The sequence below is a fragment of the Ornithorhynchus anatinus genome, chromosome X1 (assembly GCF_004115215.2).
Source record: "Ornithorhynchus anatinus isolate Pmale09 chromosome X1, mOrnAna1.pri.v4, whole genome shotgun sequence".
NCBI lineage: Eukaryota > Metazoa > Chordata > Mammalia > Monotremata > Ornithorhynchidae > Ornithorhynchus > Ornithorhynchus anatinus.
Genome location: NC_041749.1, coordinates 83647092 through 83662232, shown reverse-complemented (window position 1 = coordinate 83662232; position 15141 = coordinate 83647092).

Genomic DNA, 15141 nt, shown 5'->3' with positions numbered 1-15141 from the left:
CAGGGCAATGGCTTAGAGGGCACTTGCACTCATCATTTTACTACCAACTGGCCCCACCTTCCCCTCCACACTTCCATTCATTTCTGCCACATTCACTCCTCCCACTTTATTTCCTCAGGTTCAGAGGACTCTTTACTGGGCACCAAACAAAAGTGAGTTCAAAATGACATGATTTCTGCTTGCTAGGAGTTTACACTCTAATGCAGAGACCATCCAGACACAGACAAGCAAAGGAGGCAGTAGACCCAAGGTAAGGGGGAAAGGTTTTATCTACTGAGCAAGCTTTTTTTGCCTAGTGACGCAGCTTAGTTGTTACATCCTCATAGATGGGAGAGGGGTATGTGGAGAGGGAGAAAGAGCAGTCACTTCCCCTATTTTCCCTCCCTTGAGTGTTGCCTTCCTACCTGACTTTATACCCCTTAAGCACTTTGATTTTCACCCCATCCCCATAGCATTTATGTATGTATCCATCTAATTTATCTTAATATCCGTCTCCCCCTCTAGTGTGCAAACTCCATGTGGGCAGGGATTGGGTCTCCCTTCTTTGATGCACTTCTCCCGAGTGTTTAGTCCAATGCTCGACACACAGTAAGCAGCCAATAAATCCCAGTGACTGATGGAGGTGAGACCATATACTAAATGGTGGATCTCATATTAAGCAGTTGGCACCTGGACCCTCCCCCTCTCCCCTAGGACCTGCCCATCCCTTCCAAGAGCCTCCAAGTAGTTCTGACCCTCCACCTTCTGCTGTGCTCCATCCTTGGGTTAGGCCCCACAACATTCTTCGAAGTCATCCAACCACTTCCTGTCCCCCTCACCCCCCCACCCCCGATCTCTCTCTCTCTCTCCTTGCTCCAGGTAACTCCGCCGCAATCCCAACCCAGCCAGGCTCCTCCAGGATGGGGCCTTGCGTGGGTTCCAAATCCCCAGAAGCCGCTCAACGCTTTTGGTTGATGAGAGATTAAGCAGAGAGCACTGAACCTTGCTGTAGATGGTAACTCACACTGACGTCAGAGGTCCCTGGCCCCTCAGCCTCTTGCACCCCTTTTCATGCCCTAGCCAACACCCTTTACTCTCTCTCACTCCCTGTCCTCGCTTCCCCTAGCCAACCACAGGCTTAGGTTGGGGAATAGAGTTGGGGGGGAGTACAGCTATAGTCAGTGGGGAGCTCAGAGGGGTGCGTTTTAATTATTCCCTTCTTCATGTGACAGATTATCACAGGGTCCATGTGACTCAGCCTGGCCGTGAGATTGCAGCTGGTTCAGAGCTGACAGCTCATTAAGAAGTTTCGCTCAAAATAAAAAAGAACAAGAGAGAGTAATTGGAGGAAAGTTTGTTGTTGGTTTTTTTGTAGGGGTCCAGGTTGGGGGGTGGAGGGAGGGGAGAATGGCAAAAGGAAGAATTTCAGGAATTTTAATGCTCCTGAAAGCCAGGCAGGGGAGCTGGGTTGGATAGAGGCCCAGGACTGACCAACCTAAGGTAAGGCTCCACACAAGGGGGTTGGGGTAAATAATAATAATAATTATGGTATTTGTCAAGCGCTCACTATGTGCCAAACACTGTTCTAAGAGCTGGGGTAGATATAAGGTAATCAAGTTGTCACACGTGGGGCTCAGAGTCTTAATCCCCATTTTACAGATGAGGTAACTGAGGCACAGAGAAGTTAAGTGGCTTGCCCAAGGTCATACAGCAGGCATATGGTGGAGCTGGGATTAGAACCCACGTCCTCTGACTCCCAGCCCGAGTTCTTTCCACTAAACCACTAGTAAAATGAAGTGGCTTAGAGAAGCAGCATGGTCTAGTGGGTAGAGCATGGGCCTGGGAGTCAGAAGGATCCAGGTTCTAATCCCCGGTTCACCACTTGTCTGCTGTGCGACCTTGGGCAAATCACTTCATCTGTGAAATGGGGCTTATGCCCCATGTGGGACAGTGACTATATCCAACCAGATTTGCTTGTATCCCCCCCTCCCCTGCACTTGGTACAGTGCTTGGCACAATGTAAGCACATAACAAATGCCACAATTATTATTATTATGGGGCGGTAGTTCCTGGCATCCAACTCCACCGTCCTTCTGCTATTCCCTCCCTTCCCGAGAATCCTGTCCCCCTACCCACAGCTCACTCCAACCCCTCAGTGCCCCCAGTCCTATTTTCTCACTGGCCCTACCTCCACCTACCTTGTCTATGTTTCTGAAAGGAAAAGTTTTTAAACTATTCTTGGGGAAGCAGCATGGCCAAGTGGAATGAGCATGGGCCTGGGAGTTAGAGGACCTGGATTTTAATCCAGGTTCCACCACTTGCCTGCTGTGTGACCTCAGGCAAGTCACTTAACTTCTCAGTAGCTCAGTTTCTTCATCGGTAAAATGGGGATTCAGTACCTGATCTCCCTCTTATTTGGACTGTGAGTCCATGTGGGACAGGAACTATATCTACCCCAGCACCTAGAACAGCATTAAACAAGGACCATAATTACTGGGGGATTTCAAGGGACTCAGAAATCCATTGCCCCACCAAATTTCCAGAGAAGGAAACTGAAGCCCAGGGAAGGGCCTCAGCTGCATCACTGTCAGAGCTGAAACAGAACACATCAGTTCCAAATCAGGGCCCAGAGAACAAAGTGACTAGCTGTCCATCAGCCAAGGCAAGTGGAGGATGATAATTATCCAGTTGCTATGTCCCATGGAGATAGATCACCTGAATAACTTCCCTTAAAGGTACTGTGAAGACCTTAAAGGGGGTCACAAAGGCATTTAGCATGTAGCAAGCAGCCATTTAACTTGTTTCGTTTTGAGAAAGGTCTCATTTCAGCTGAGTCAGTCAGTTGCATTTATTGAGGGCTTACTATGTGCAGAGCACTGTACTAAGAGCTTGAGAGAGTACAATGTAACAATAATCAGTCACATTCCCTGCCCACAACAAGCTGACGACCAAGCCCCCGGGTGAGAAGTTGGACCCGTCTGTCCAGAGACACCTCTGGGTAGCTTGTTCTGATTGCAGGGTCCCAGGGAATCCAGAAGAGCCAAGGACCCAAGAAACTTCAGTTGGCTTCTGTTCAGGTTGCAGCTCAAGTTGTTATTTGATGGGGCCGAAGGTCACATTCGGTCCTGGTCTCCTGCCTCTTCCATAATGTTTCCAGTGCCAAAGGGAGGGTTTGGTGATGGAGCAGCCATGGCAGATCTGGGAGGCAGGCTCTCGTGCCCTGGCTCAGTTTCCCCATGGCAGGGCCTGAGAGGCAGATGATGGAGAGGATCCACCCCTCAGCAATAAACCCAGGACAAACAGCCTTGGGGAACCGGTGGGCAGACTGGACTTCATCCCTGAAGTCCTCTTGGCAGTTGCAGCCCCAGCTGGACTTTTGTGGTGAGAAGCTGGCGCCTTTGCTTCCTCCCCTGGACACCTCTGGGCTCAGGCAGGCTGGTTGGCACTGAGGGCCCTGACCCCTCTGGGGTCAGAGTGCAGATTGCTCTGTTGTCCAGCAAGCTTACCCAGGGATCTGGGGCTGGGACTCTCAGGGGCGTGGTGCTGAGGGAGGAGGAGGATGGGAAAGGGACACTCCTGACATCACTCCAACAACACTGACCTTTCAGAGCTGGCAGGAACCTAACCCAGCTGGCCCTTAAATCCCAGCCCAAGCCGATGGGGGGTCTGAGGAGAGCCCCTCACCCACTCCAGCAACCTGTTCCACTGTCTCCTGCCTCGCAGGTGATATTTCCTCCCCCATCCCAACCCCCTGTGTCCTTTCATGTGGCCCAGGACTTGGAAACATCAACTCCCAACACTATCGTCTGCCCATGGGGTCAATACTTTATTTACTTATTGCTGTCACATCTTGGCACATGCTGTTGATTACTCTCAGCCTTCCATCCCATTCTCTAGGGCTCTCAGCACTATTGTGGTCTGCTGCAAGGGCAGGGGCTGGGCCTGTTCAGTCCTGGAGTCCGAAGCGACCACCTGGAAGGGATTTCTCTATTCTGAGGGAGATTGGCTCCCTGGGGGGTTTCTGGCTCTAGGAATGGGCACTGACCTGGATGACTCCCTTCTGATCACTGGCACCTAGCACCTGGAGGGCATTCAGCTCAGGTCCCATGACGGTGATCAGGAAAGTTGGGGTAACGGGGAGGGGTTAGGCATGGATGGTTAGGACCAGTTCCTCTCTGACCCACTTTGCTGTACTTCTCCTGATTTCCCTGCTGCACCTCCAGCAAGCTAACCTCCTAGAGCCCTCCCCTACACCCCAGTTTCTTCCATTCCTTCCATCCCTTCCATCCCTTCCCTTCACTCACTGCCTCCCTTCTCTTGATACCTGCCAACCTGCCCCTTGCCAAAATAAGCATCTGAAGAACCCCTCTCCCTCTTAATTCCCCCCACCTCAAAACTGGCAGGGGCATTGGTGTGGGTCTATGGGGGCTTCACCTTGAAGTTAGATCTACACTACACTAGTGAGATCCCCTCCCCACAGCACTTGTGTATATTTGTACATATTTATTACTCTATTTTTTATTAATGATGTATATATATATAATTCTATTTATTTATTTATCCCCTTCACCTTCCCAGAATTGATGCCTGTCTACTTGTTTTGTTTTGTTGTCTGTCTCCCCCTTCTAGACTGTGAGCCCGTTGTTGGGTAGGGATTGTCTCTATCTGTTGCCAAATTGTACTTTCCAAGCGCTTAGTGCAGTGCTCTGCACACAGTATGCGCTCAATAAATATGACTGAATTAATAGTGTGGGGACTGGGGGAGTGGCTCCCAGCTATGGAAGACCCAAGGAAGTGTGGCCGTGTACCATGCCTAGCGTCATTTACCCTTCCTCTCCACCCCTGCCCCTACTGACTACCAAGACACCAGACAGGTGTACAGGGGGCAGAGGGGGTTCCATTTGCCCATAATGAGGACAGCGTCTGAGGCTCGGAAGCATGCCCAGACCTCGGGATGGGGCAGAGGGCAGAGGAGTGGGCTCAGGCGAGGCAGTGAAACATATCTCTCCTAGCAAGCCTTGTAATAGTAAACATAATGGTTGTCATCTTGGGGTCAGAAGGGGATTTCCTGGAACTCTGGAGGAAGAGCTGTGGACTGGGATGGGAATTGCCTGCTGGGTGGCCTGTGAGAAAACAAGAAGATTTCCCCCCCGCCCAACCCCCAACCCCACTGTGAGGGCAACAAGCAAGTTGAGGGGACCAGCAGGCTTGCCCTGCTGCCAGGGTAAACTTCCTCTGCTATGTGGACTGTTGTGAAAAAGCACGCTTGCCTGAGCCTTGGGGTTGACTTCATCAGCTTCCTCCTGGGGAGAGGGAACCCTGGCCAGACACTAACACTATCATCCCCACAGCAGGTGGTGAGAGGTCAAGATGTTGGATTTTGAGTTTTCATGGGAGGTGGTGACTGGACCTGAGTGGATAGAGCCATGGGCTGGGGAGTCAGGGTTTCCCTCCATCCCCCCCAACCCTGCCTCTGCCATGTTGTGTGACTTGAGGTAAGTCACTTGACCTCTCTGGGCCTTGGTTTCTCCATGACTTGTGGAATCCCCACCCCAACTTCCAGTGTGGGGGAAAGGAGGAAGGAGATGATGCCTGAGAAATGCCCAAGTTGAGAGGCAGGGATGGCCTGGGCTGATGGGTAGAGTTTCTGGATATGCCCAGGGCTGTGCCAAGAGTGGAGGGTGGACATGGCGGATCTCACCAGGAGGGTCAGGCTGAGAGACTGATGCAGGGGGTTCTCAGGGGCTACTGCACATGCTCAGGGAGCTGCCTGTCCTACATTTCCACATCTCCAGCAGCCTCAGGAATTTAGTCCCTCGCCCCTTCGCTTCCCCCAGACCGGCTGGCGGAGCCCAGCTGTTAAGCCAGGCTCAGCCCACTGAATACGGGAGGATCTGCAGGTGTCTGTCCATGGTCAACAGGGTGCCGAGTAAACGTTGCTGTATGTGTTTGCTCTGGGGCCTGGCCCAGAGGCCCAGCCTTGGACCCTTCAGTGAGCTCAATAATAACAACAATCATCAAAAATGCCAGTGCTCTCCCCACACCAGGGCCTCTGAATCCTGCCCTCCCCCACCTTACCTCTTCCCTCCCCTATCCCTCCCACCACCACCCCCCCGCACTCCTACCTCACCTCCCCCTACCATCTTCTCTCTGTTCATGGTTGATAGAAGGATGATGAAAGCCTTTCTTGTTATTCCCTCCCACCTCTGCACAACAATCCCCAGGAGAGGAGGGAGGGAGGGATTAAGGAATAGAGGGAGAGAGGGAAAGACGGGGGAGGAAGCGAAAGAAGCAGGGAGAGAGGGAAGAAGGAGAGGTGAGAGATGGAGGAAAATGAAATGGAGGTGAAATTCAAACTGATCAGTTTTGCTACTTGCTAACAGTCCTGGTGAAGGAGAAGGAGGATAAGGAGAAAGAGGAGGAGGAAGGTGACTCTCTCAGTTGGAAGAGGGTTAACCATCAATTTTAATTAGCCATGCCCCTGTCCCTGTTTCTACTCATAACCACAGATTATCAAGATTGGGCTTCCCTCTAGGATCTCAAAGCACATATGCAGGATCCCCTTCACCTTCCCAGAATTCATTCAATTGTATTTATTGAGCACTTACTGTGTGCAGAGCAGTGTAATAATAATAGTAAAATAATAATGGTATTTGTTAAGCGCTTACTACGTGCCAAGCACTGCTCTAAGCACTGGGGTAGATACATGGTCATCAAGTTGTCGCACATGGGGGTCACAGTCTTAATCCCATTTTACAGATGAGGTAACTGAGGCACAGAGAAGTTAAGTGACTTGCCCAAAGTCACACAGCTGACAAGTGATGGAGCTGGGACCACGACGTCTGACTCCCAAGCCCGCACTCTTTCCACTAAGCCACACTGCTTCTAAGTGCTGTACTAAGCACTGTACTAAACGCTTAGAAAGTACAATTCAGCAACAGAGACAATCCTTGCCCACAACGGGCTCACAGTCTAGAAGGGGGGAGATCAACATCAAAATAAGTAAATAGGCAACAATAGCATCAATATAAACAGAATTATAGATATATAAACATCATTAATAAAATAAATAGAATAATACATATGTACATATACACAAGTGCTGTGGGGTGGAGAGGGGGTAGAGCAAAGGGAGCGAGTGGGGATGATGGGGGGGGAAGCAGAGGAAAAGGGGGGCTTAGTCTGGGAAGGCCTCCTGGAGGAGGTGAGCTTTCAGTAGGGCTTTGAATTGGAGAAGTGTGCTAGTTTGGCAGATTTCAGGGGGGAGGGCATTCCAGGCCATAGATAGGACGTGGGCCAGGGATCGACAGCGGGACAGGTGAGAACGAGGTGCAGAATGGAGAGAGAGGACAGAGAACACCCACTTTACTCTCAAGAGAGGGAAACTGAGGCTGGAAAAGGTCATGCAATGGATGAGTAGAGGAGCCCATCTTAGAGCCAGAATTTCTGACCTCTGGGGCCCTGGTGGAGTGAGGCCCGTGCTGTTTCTCTTCAAGAAGTCAACAGAGGGGCCTCCGACTCTGCAGGCAGAGGCCCAGCAGGAGGCTGTTATCCATCTATCTGCTACCTGTCCATAAGTAAGGGGAGAGCCCTGATACTAGGTACAGAGTCTTCCCCTGTGCTTCTAGAGATAACCCAACCAGGGCCAGAGATAATCAGATTCAAGGCCAGTGTCTGGAGAGGAGAAGGAGATGACAAAGCAACTGTCTGGGAACAGAATGCTCCTGACTGGGACTTAAACCCGGATTGGAGGAGGAGAAAGGAACAGGCAGAGAGATCTTTCGGGTCAGCCAAATAGGCAGACAAGCTGCCTAGCCCCAAATCTCCCTCCTGGCATGGGACAAGTCTGTTTTCACCTTGTTTTCCAGTTGCTGTCCAGAGAAGAGTCCAGCTGGCCCATGTCAACTGTCTGCTCCAAAGGCTGAATGGGGTTTGTCTCTAAGCCAGACCCTCAGAGAGGTCTAGTGGGGGAGCAGCCGAGTGTAGAACTGGGACAGGGGAGAGGGGGAGGCCCAGGAAGAAATTCTGGGGAGAGGGGACACTCTCCTGCACTGAGAGTCCCAGACTGTAGAAGGCATGCCCAGCATCATCCACAGGGGGTTAATCAGGCCCTTGCCAGGTTGCCTGAGGGGGGTGAGTGGGAGAGAAGAAGAGAAAGAGGGCTGCCAGTGGGTATTATTTAGAGGATGGGGCCCAGCCTTTCCCTAGCTTCATTAAGTCCAGACCAAGTGGAAATGGGTTTCAATTACGAAGAAAACGCCATAGGTGAAGACTTTCCTGGCCATGAGAGGGGGTTAGACATCAATTTGGAAAACAAAACTCAACTGGCATGTTTCTTCATGATACAAATGTTTACCACTGCAATTTCAATCAATCAGGAGAGGGATTTGTTCTAGTTGTTTTTGTCTCATTTATAGAGATTGGCTGAAAGCTGTTTATTTGAGGCCAAACAGGCAGGGTCTTGGGGCATTGAGATTGTGTGCTCTTGGGAGCCTCTTGATTGGCCTGGGGATACCCTCAATTGACATTCCCAGCCCAGATCTGCTGACAGCCCTGGACTGCTCCTCTTACCCCACTGCCCTCCTGCCAGGTTGCTGAGACCTGCCTCGAGGCCCCCCAGACATGGCAGCAAGATGGAGGCAACAGGGCTGGCAAAGCCCCAGATTCGGTATCTGCCCATTGGGGGTGGGGGCGGAGGGTGCTTTTGATATCAGGGATTTCTGTGATGGACTCCGAGACTGGGCTGTTGATATGTGGCACCAACACCTTGACCTTTGCCTTCAGTGGGCAATTTGGCAATCCCCATGAACCCCGGGTGCTTGTTTGGCCTCAAGGGATAGATTTGCCCTGTGTAGATTTAGATCTGAATCATAAATCACAGAACTGGAAGGGATCTCCAGAGGCCATCTGGTCCAGTCCTCTGTCACTCTGGGGCAGATAGTTGATTAGGATTTTCTTAAAGATATCTGGGATTAGAGGCTTCACCCCATCTTTAGCTACCTCCTTCCAGGGTTCTTATCACACTGACGGTCAAGACATTTCTCCTTATTCCCATTTCCTTTGTTCCATTCCTTGCGGACACAAACACCAACTGGATGGCATCTTCCTCCAAAAGCCTTTCCTAGACTTAAAGGCAGTTCCTCTTTGTCTTCTCTTCTCCAGACTAAACAGTCCATTTCCTTTATTTAACCTTTTCTCCTAAGACCCAATTGCCATCCTTTTAATCATTTTTGTCACTTTTATCTGGGCTCTTTCCAGTTTCTCCACATCCTTTTGAAAGTGCGGCATCCAAAGCTGGGCACAGTTCCCTTAATATGAGTCTAGTCAGGGAAGATCATAGCAGAAGGATTACTTCCTCACATAATTCTATTATTATTATTATTATGTTTGTTAGGCACTTATTATGTGTCAAGCACTGTAGTTAGTGCTGGGGTAGATACAATATAATCAGGTTGGGCACAGTTCCTGTCCCTCATGGAACTCACAGCCTAAGTAGGAGTGAGAACATGTATTGAAACCCTGTTTTACAGGTGAGAAAAATGAGGTACAGAGAAGTTAAGTGACTTACCCAAGGCCACATAACAGGCAAGTGGTGGAGACAGGATAAGAACCCAGATCCTCTAACTCTTTCCTCTTTCCATTAGGCAACACTGCTTCCTTTGATCCTTACATGCCACACTCCTGCTGGTACATCCCAGGGTCAGGTTGGTTTTTTAATAAGGACAAATATCCAGTGGAAAACAAATCCTCTCTGCAATATGGTCTAGTGGAAAGGGCACAGGTCTGGGAGTCAGAAGTCCAGAGTTCTAATCCCGGTTCCACCACTTGCCTGTTGTGTAACCTTGGGCAAGTCACTTACTTCTCTGTGCCTCAGTTTCCTCTTCTGTAAAATGGGGATTAAATACCTGTTCTCTCTCCTACTAAGACTGTGAACTCCATGTGGGACAGTGACTGTGTCCAACCTGATTAACTTGTACCTCCCCCAGCCCTTAGTACAGTGCTTGACACAGAATAAATGCTTAACAAATACCAAAATTATTATTATTATCAATCACACTTATTGAGAGCCTACTGTATGCAGAACACCGTACTAAGTGCTTAAGAGAGTATAATACCACAGGGTTGCTAGACACATTCCCTGTTATCTGCCCAGTGCAGGTATGATAACTAGTTATCTGCCCAGTGCAGATATGAACTCTGTGAGAGTGGAAGTGTCTGCAGGAGAGAGGGTCAGTCCAGATGACTGAGAGCAGGTTTCTTGAGCTAATGTGAATTCAATTAATGTTTATTTATTAAGCATTCACAGATGTGACACTATCCTAGGTGTTATGGGATGAGGAAGTGGGAAAATGGAAAGAAAAAAAAGGTCCCTGGCCATCACTGAGGTCATACTTAGGGCTAAATGGGCAAACAAATAGAAAGGACAAGAAAGCTCCAGAGTGTTTTGGATAAATTCATGAATGAGTGGTCCAAAATGAGTTATCAAAGGGAAATTAGATACATAGGAGGAAAGTTAGGGATGTAGGCTGGCTGTCAATGAGGGCAACCATCACATGGTTTCTCCAAGCATCCTGTGTCTATATCAGAACATGAATACTGCAATGTAAACTGTAAGCTCCTCCCTGTTGACCCCAAGCTCCTTGTGGGCAGGGACCATGTCTACCACCTCTATTATGCTGTACTTTCCCAAGCGCTTAGAATGGTCTCTGCATATACTAAGTGCTCCATAAATACCATTGATTTATCAAATGATTGATTGACTAGTGGACATTGGTCAGACCTAGTAATGGCAATGCATATAGTCATGTATATAAGGTTAAATCCTAGAGTAAAAATCAATCATTGGTACTTATTGAGCACTTACTGGGTGCAGAGCACTGTACTAAGCACTTGTGAGAGTACGATGTAACAGAGTTGGTGGCCACATTCCCCACCCTCCAGGAGCTTACAGTCTATAGATAAAGACATAGATATGTATATTGGAATGGGGACGGCTTCCTGGGGGACACAGATTTTTGAGCTGATCTTTAAAAGAGTAGGAGAGATGTGACTCTGTATCTGTCCTTCAGAGGGGTAGGGAGGGGTGTATTGATGTCAGGGTTTCCAAGATGGGCTGTGCATCAGGACTATTGATTTGTGGTACCAAAACCTTGACCTTTGTCTGCACAGGGCAATCCACATGAATGTTTGGAGGACGGTTCCAGTCATGGGAGTCAATATGGGCAAGGGCACCAAATCGGACCGGGGATGACCAGACAAGGAAGTCGTAGGGGAAGGTGGCCTAAAGGTGGCCTGACTAGAACAGAAGGTTTGGGTGGGGATGGGTTTAAAGATAAATGGATAAAGGTAGGGCAAGATAGACAAAAGGAACATTTTGAAGTGTGTGGCTGGGAGTTTGAATTTGAGGCAGAGATCAGTGGGGAGCCAGGAAAATAGTAATATTTGTTAAGCACTTACTAGGTTCCAGGCGCTGTACAAAGTGCCAGGGTGGTTACAAGCAAATCAGGTTGGACATAGTCCCTGCCCGACGTGGGGCTCACGGTCTCAATTCCCATTTTATGGCTGAGGTAACTGAGGCCCAGAGAAGTGAAGTGACTGGCCCAAGGTCACATAGCAGGCCAGTGGCAAAGCCGGTATTAGAACCCATGAACTTCTGACTCCCAGGCCCATGCTCATTAGGCATGAGGTGCTCGTTGTGGGCAGGGAATGTGTCTGTTATATTGTTATATTGTACTCTCTTAGTACAGTAAGTGTTCAGTAAATACAGTTGATTGATCGATTGAGGCTGGAGGCAGGAACACTTGTACAAAGGGTATATTGGGGCCTTCTCCAGCAGAGAGGACAAGGACCTAGCAGGACTGTATTAACCACACAGCCAGAGAGATAGCTGTCCCAGGATCACTACTCCTCTGGGGGCTCCCTGCCACACCCACCACCCCCCAACAGCAGCTCCCCCTTATTTTCACTGTGGCTTCTGTTCCGGAGCTAAAAAGAATCCCAACAGTACTGGGGAGCAAGGGGCTTATTTAGAGGCAGGGACTTGCTGGTGGCAGGGAGTGGGAGGAGGTGAAACCACTGGGTTTCCTTGACCCTGGGCCCAAGGACTTCATCCGGCCCTGGGATCTGAGTGAAGGAGGTGGCAGTTAAGACGGAGACAAAGGTGTGGCTGTGAAAAATATTGTATGGGAAGAAGCAGGTGGGGATTCCTTGATTATTTACTTATGTGAGTGTGCAGTGTGTGAATACAATTCCCCTTGCGTCTGCTCTTACACAGTTGGATCGCCCTAGCAATGGGTCCAGATGCCATCCCAATCAGGGAGCTAAGGACAGTGGCTCTCCTTCCCTAAACCCCATAATGGGTAATAATAATAACTGTGGTATTTGTTAAGCCATGTGCCAGGCACTGTGCTAAGTGCTGGGATAGATACAAGCTGATTAATTTGGACACAGTCCATGTCCCAAGTGGGGCTCACAGTCTTAGTCCCCATTTTACAGATGAGGTAACTGAGCCCCAGGGAAGTGACGTGACTTGACCAAGGGCACAGAGCAGACAAGTGGCAGAGCTGGGTTTAGAACCCAATAAGCAGCGTGGTTTAGTGGAAAGAGCACGGGCTTGGGAGTCAGAGATCATGGGTTCTAATCCTGGCTCCACCACTTGTCCGCTGTGTGACTTTGGGCAAGTCATGTAACTTCTCTGGGCCTCAGTTACCTCATCTGTAAAATGGGGACTAAGACTGTGAGCCCTAGGTGGGACAACCTAATAACCCTGTACCTACCCCAGTGCTTAGAACAGTGTTTGGCACATAGTAAGTGCTTAACAAATACCATCATTATTATTATTATTATCACTAAATCCATCTGATGTCCAGGCTCTTGCTCTATCCACTAGACCACAGTACCAAAGTTTGAGTCAGGTTTCCAAATTTCCCTAACCTAAAGCCTGCTGAGCTGCTCTCACATCGGGAACACTGGAGTCAGGCATTTTACCCAGAGCTATCACTTCATTCACAAGGGCCACCTCCAGGGGATATGTTTGTTAAAAGCCTAGCCAATGGACTGCAAAAAAATGGGTACAGGTCTAAAAGAAATCAAGTGGTGGATAGGAAGGCATTTTGCAAACAGTAAAAAAGATGTGCCCCAGTCTGACACTGCCTCTTGAGAAAAATGTCTCCACAAGTTAAACATCCATTTATCTGAGTCCGAGACAGATCTGGCTGAACCTTGAGTCAATCAGCCAGTCAGTCAGTCATTCATATTTACTGAGCGCTTTCTGTGTGCAGAACACTGTACTAAGCACTTCAGAGAATACAATATAACAATATAACATTCCCTGCCCACAACAATCTAAAAGTCTAGAGGGGGAGACAGACAATATAAATAAATAAAATTAATGAAATGTACATAAGTGCTGTGAGGCTGGGAGAGGGGACGAATAAAGGGAGCGAGTAGGGCAACGCAGAAGGGAGTGGAAGAACAGAAAAAGAGGGCTTAGTCAGGGAAGGCCTCCTGGAGGAGATGTGCCTTCAATAAGACTTTGAAGGGAGGGAGAGTAATTGTCTATTGGATATGAAGAGGGAGGGCGTTCCAGGCCAGAGACAGGAAGTGGACGAGAGGTCAGTGGTGAGATAGATGAAATGGAGGTACAGTGAGAAGGTTAGCATTAGAGGAGCAAAGTGTGCTGGTTGGGATGTAGTAGGAGAGTAGAGATGTGAGGTAGAAAGGGGCAAGATGATTTAAAGTGGATGGTAAGGAGTTTCTGTTTGATGAGATGGTGGATTAGCAACTACTGGAGGAAATGGGGAAACATAGCCTGAACGTTTTTGTAGAAAACCGATCTGGGCAGCAGAGTGAAGTATGGCTTGGGATGGGGAGAGACAGGGGGCAGGGAAGTCAGCAAAGAGGCTGTTACAGTAATCAAGGTGGGATAGGATGAGTGCTTGGATTAACATAGCAGTTTAGATGGAGAGGAAAGGGTGGATTTTAGCATGGTTGTGAAGGTGGGACCGACAGGATTTAGCGATGGATTGAATATGTGGGTTGAAGAGAGAGAGGAGTCAAGGATAATGCCAAGGTTACGGGCTCCTGAGACAGGAAGGATGGTGGTGCCATCTACAGTGATAGGAAAATGGGGGGAAAGACAGGGTCTGGGTAAGAAGATGAGGAGTTCTGTTTTAGACATGTTAAGTTCGAGGTGAAAGTGGGACATTCAAGTAGAGATGTCTTGAAGGCAGGAGGAAATGCAAGACTGCAGAACAGGAGAGAGATCAGGGCTGGAAATGTAGCTTTGAGTATCATCAGCATGAAGGCGATAGTTGAAGCCATGTGAGCGAATGAGTTCTCCAAAGGAGTGGGTGTAGATGGAGAATAGCAAGGGACCCAAAACTGAACCTTGAAGGACATCCACTGTTAGGGGGTGGGAGGGAGAGGAGGAGCCCACGAAAGAGGTTGAGAACGAGAAGCCAGGGAGATAGGAGGAGAACTAGGTGAGAACAGTGACATTGAAGCTGAGGTTGGATAACGTTTCCAGGAGACAGGGATGGTCAATATGGTCGAAGGCAGCTGAGAGGCCATCGGATTTGGCAAGGAGACCATTTTAGGTTCAGGTGAGTACTAGTCCTGCCAGCAGCTCCCTAAATGCTAAAGATTTAGTATTCATCCCACCAGCTACCTACCTTGTGGATGTAAATGTGACAAACCCAACTCCATTGCTGTAAAGGTTGCAAGGGTTGTTTTCAACATGGTGGAGGGTGCTGGTGTCTGCTATTATGCACAGTTGCCCAGACTGCCTTTGCCACTGCTTAGTGGTGAGGGGTGGGGATAGGAAACCCAAAAGAGGAGCCAGGCCATAAACACAGACCACGCAGTTTGATTTCAGACTATGAGGAGACAAGATGGTTCAGGGACCCCCCCCCCCAAGGAAGTTTGGCTCTCCCTTCGGGTCTAGATCAGTCATCACATCTTCAGATCACAGGTGCTCCGACGGGTAAAAATGTTGGCAGATTAATGGATTTCTGAAATTTACCTGAACATCCAGGTTAATAGCTTCATTAGAGTTCCATTTTCTTAGAGCTGTCACACTCTGCATCTCTAGGTCTACCCAGCCCCAGCTAGTCACTATTTCCAACAGGTTCTTGACACTGCCCATCACTGGTGGAGGAGTTG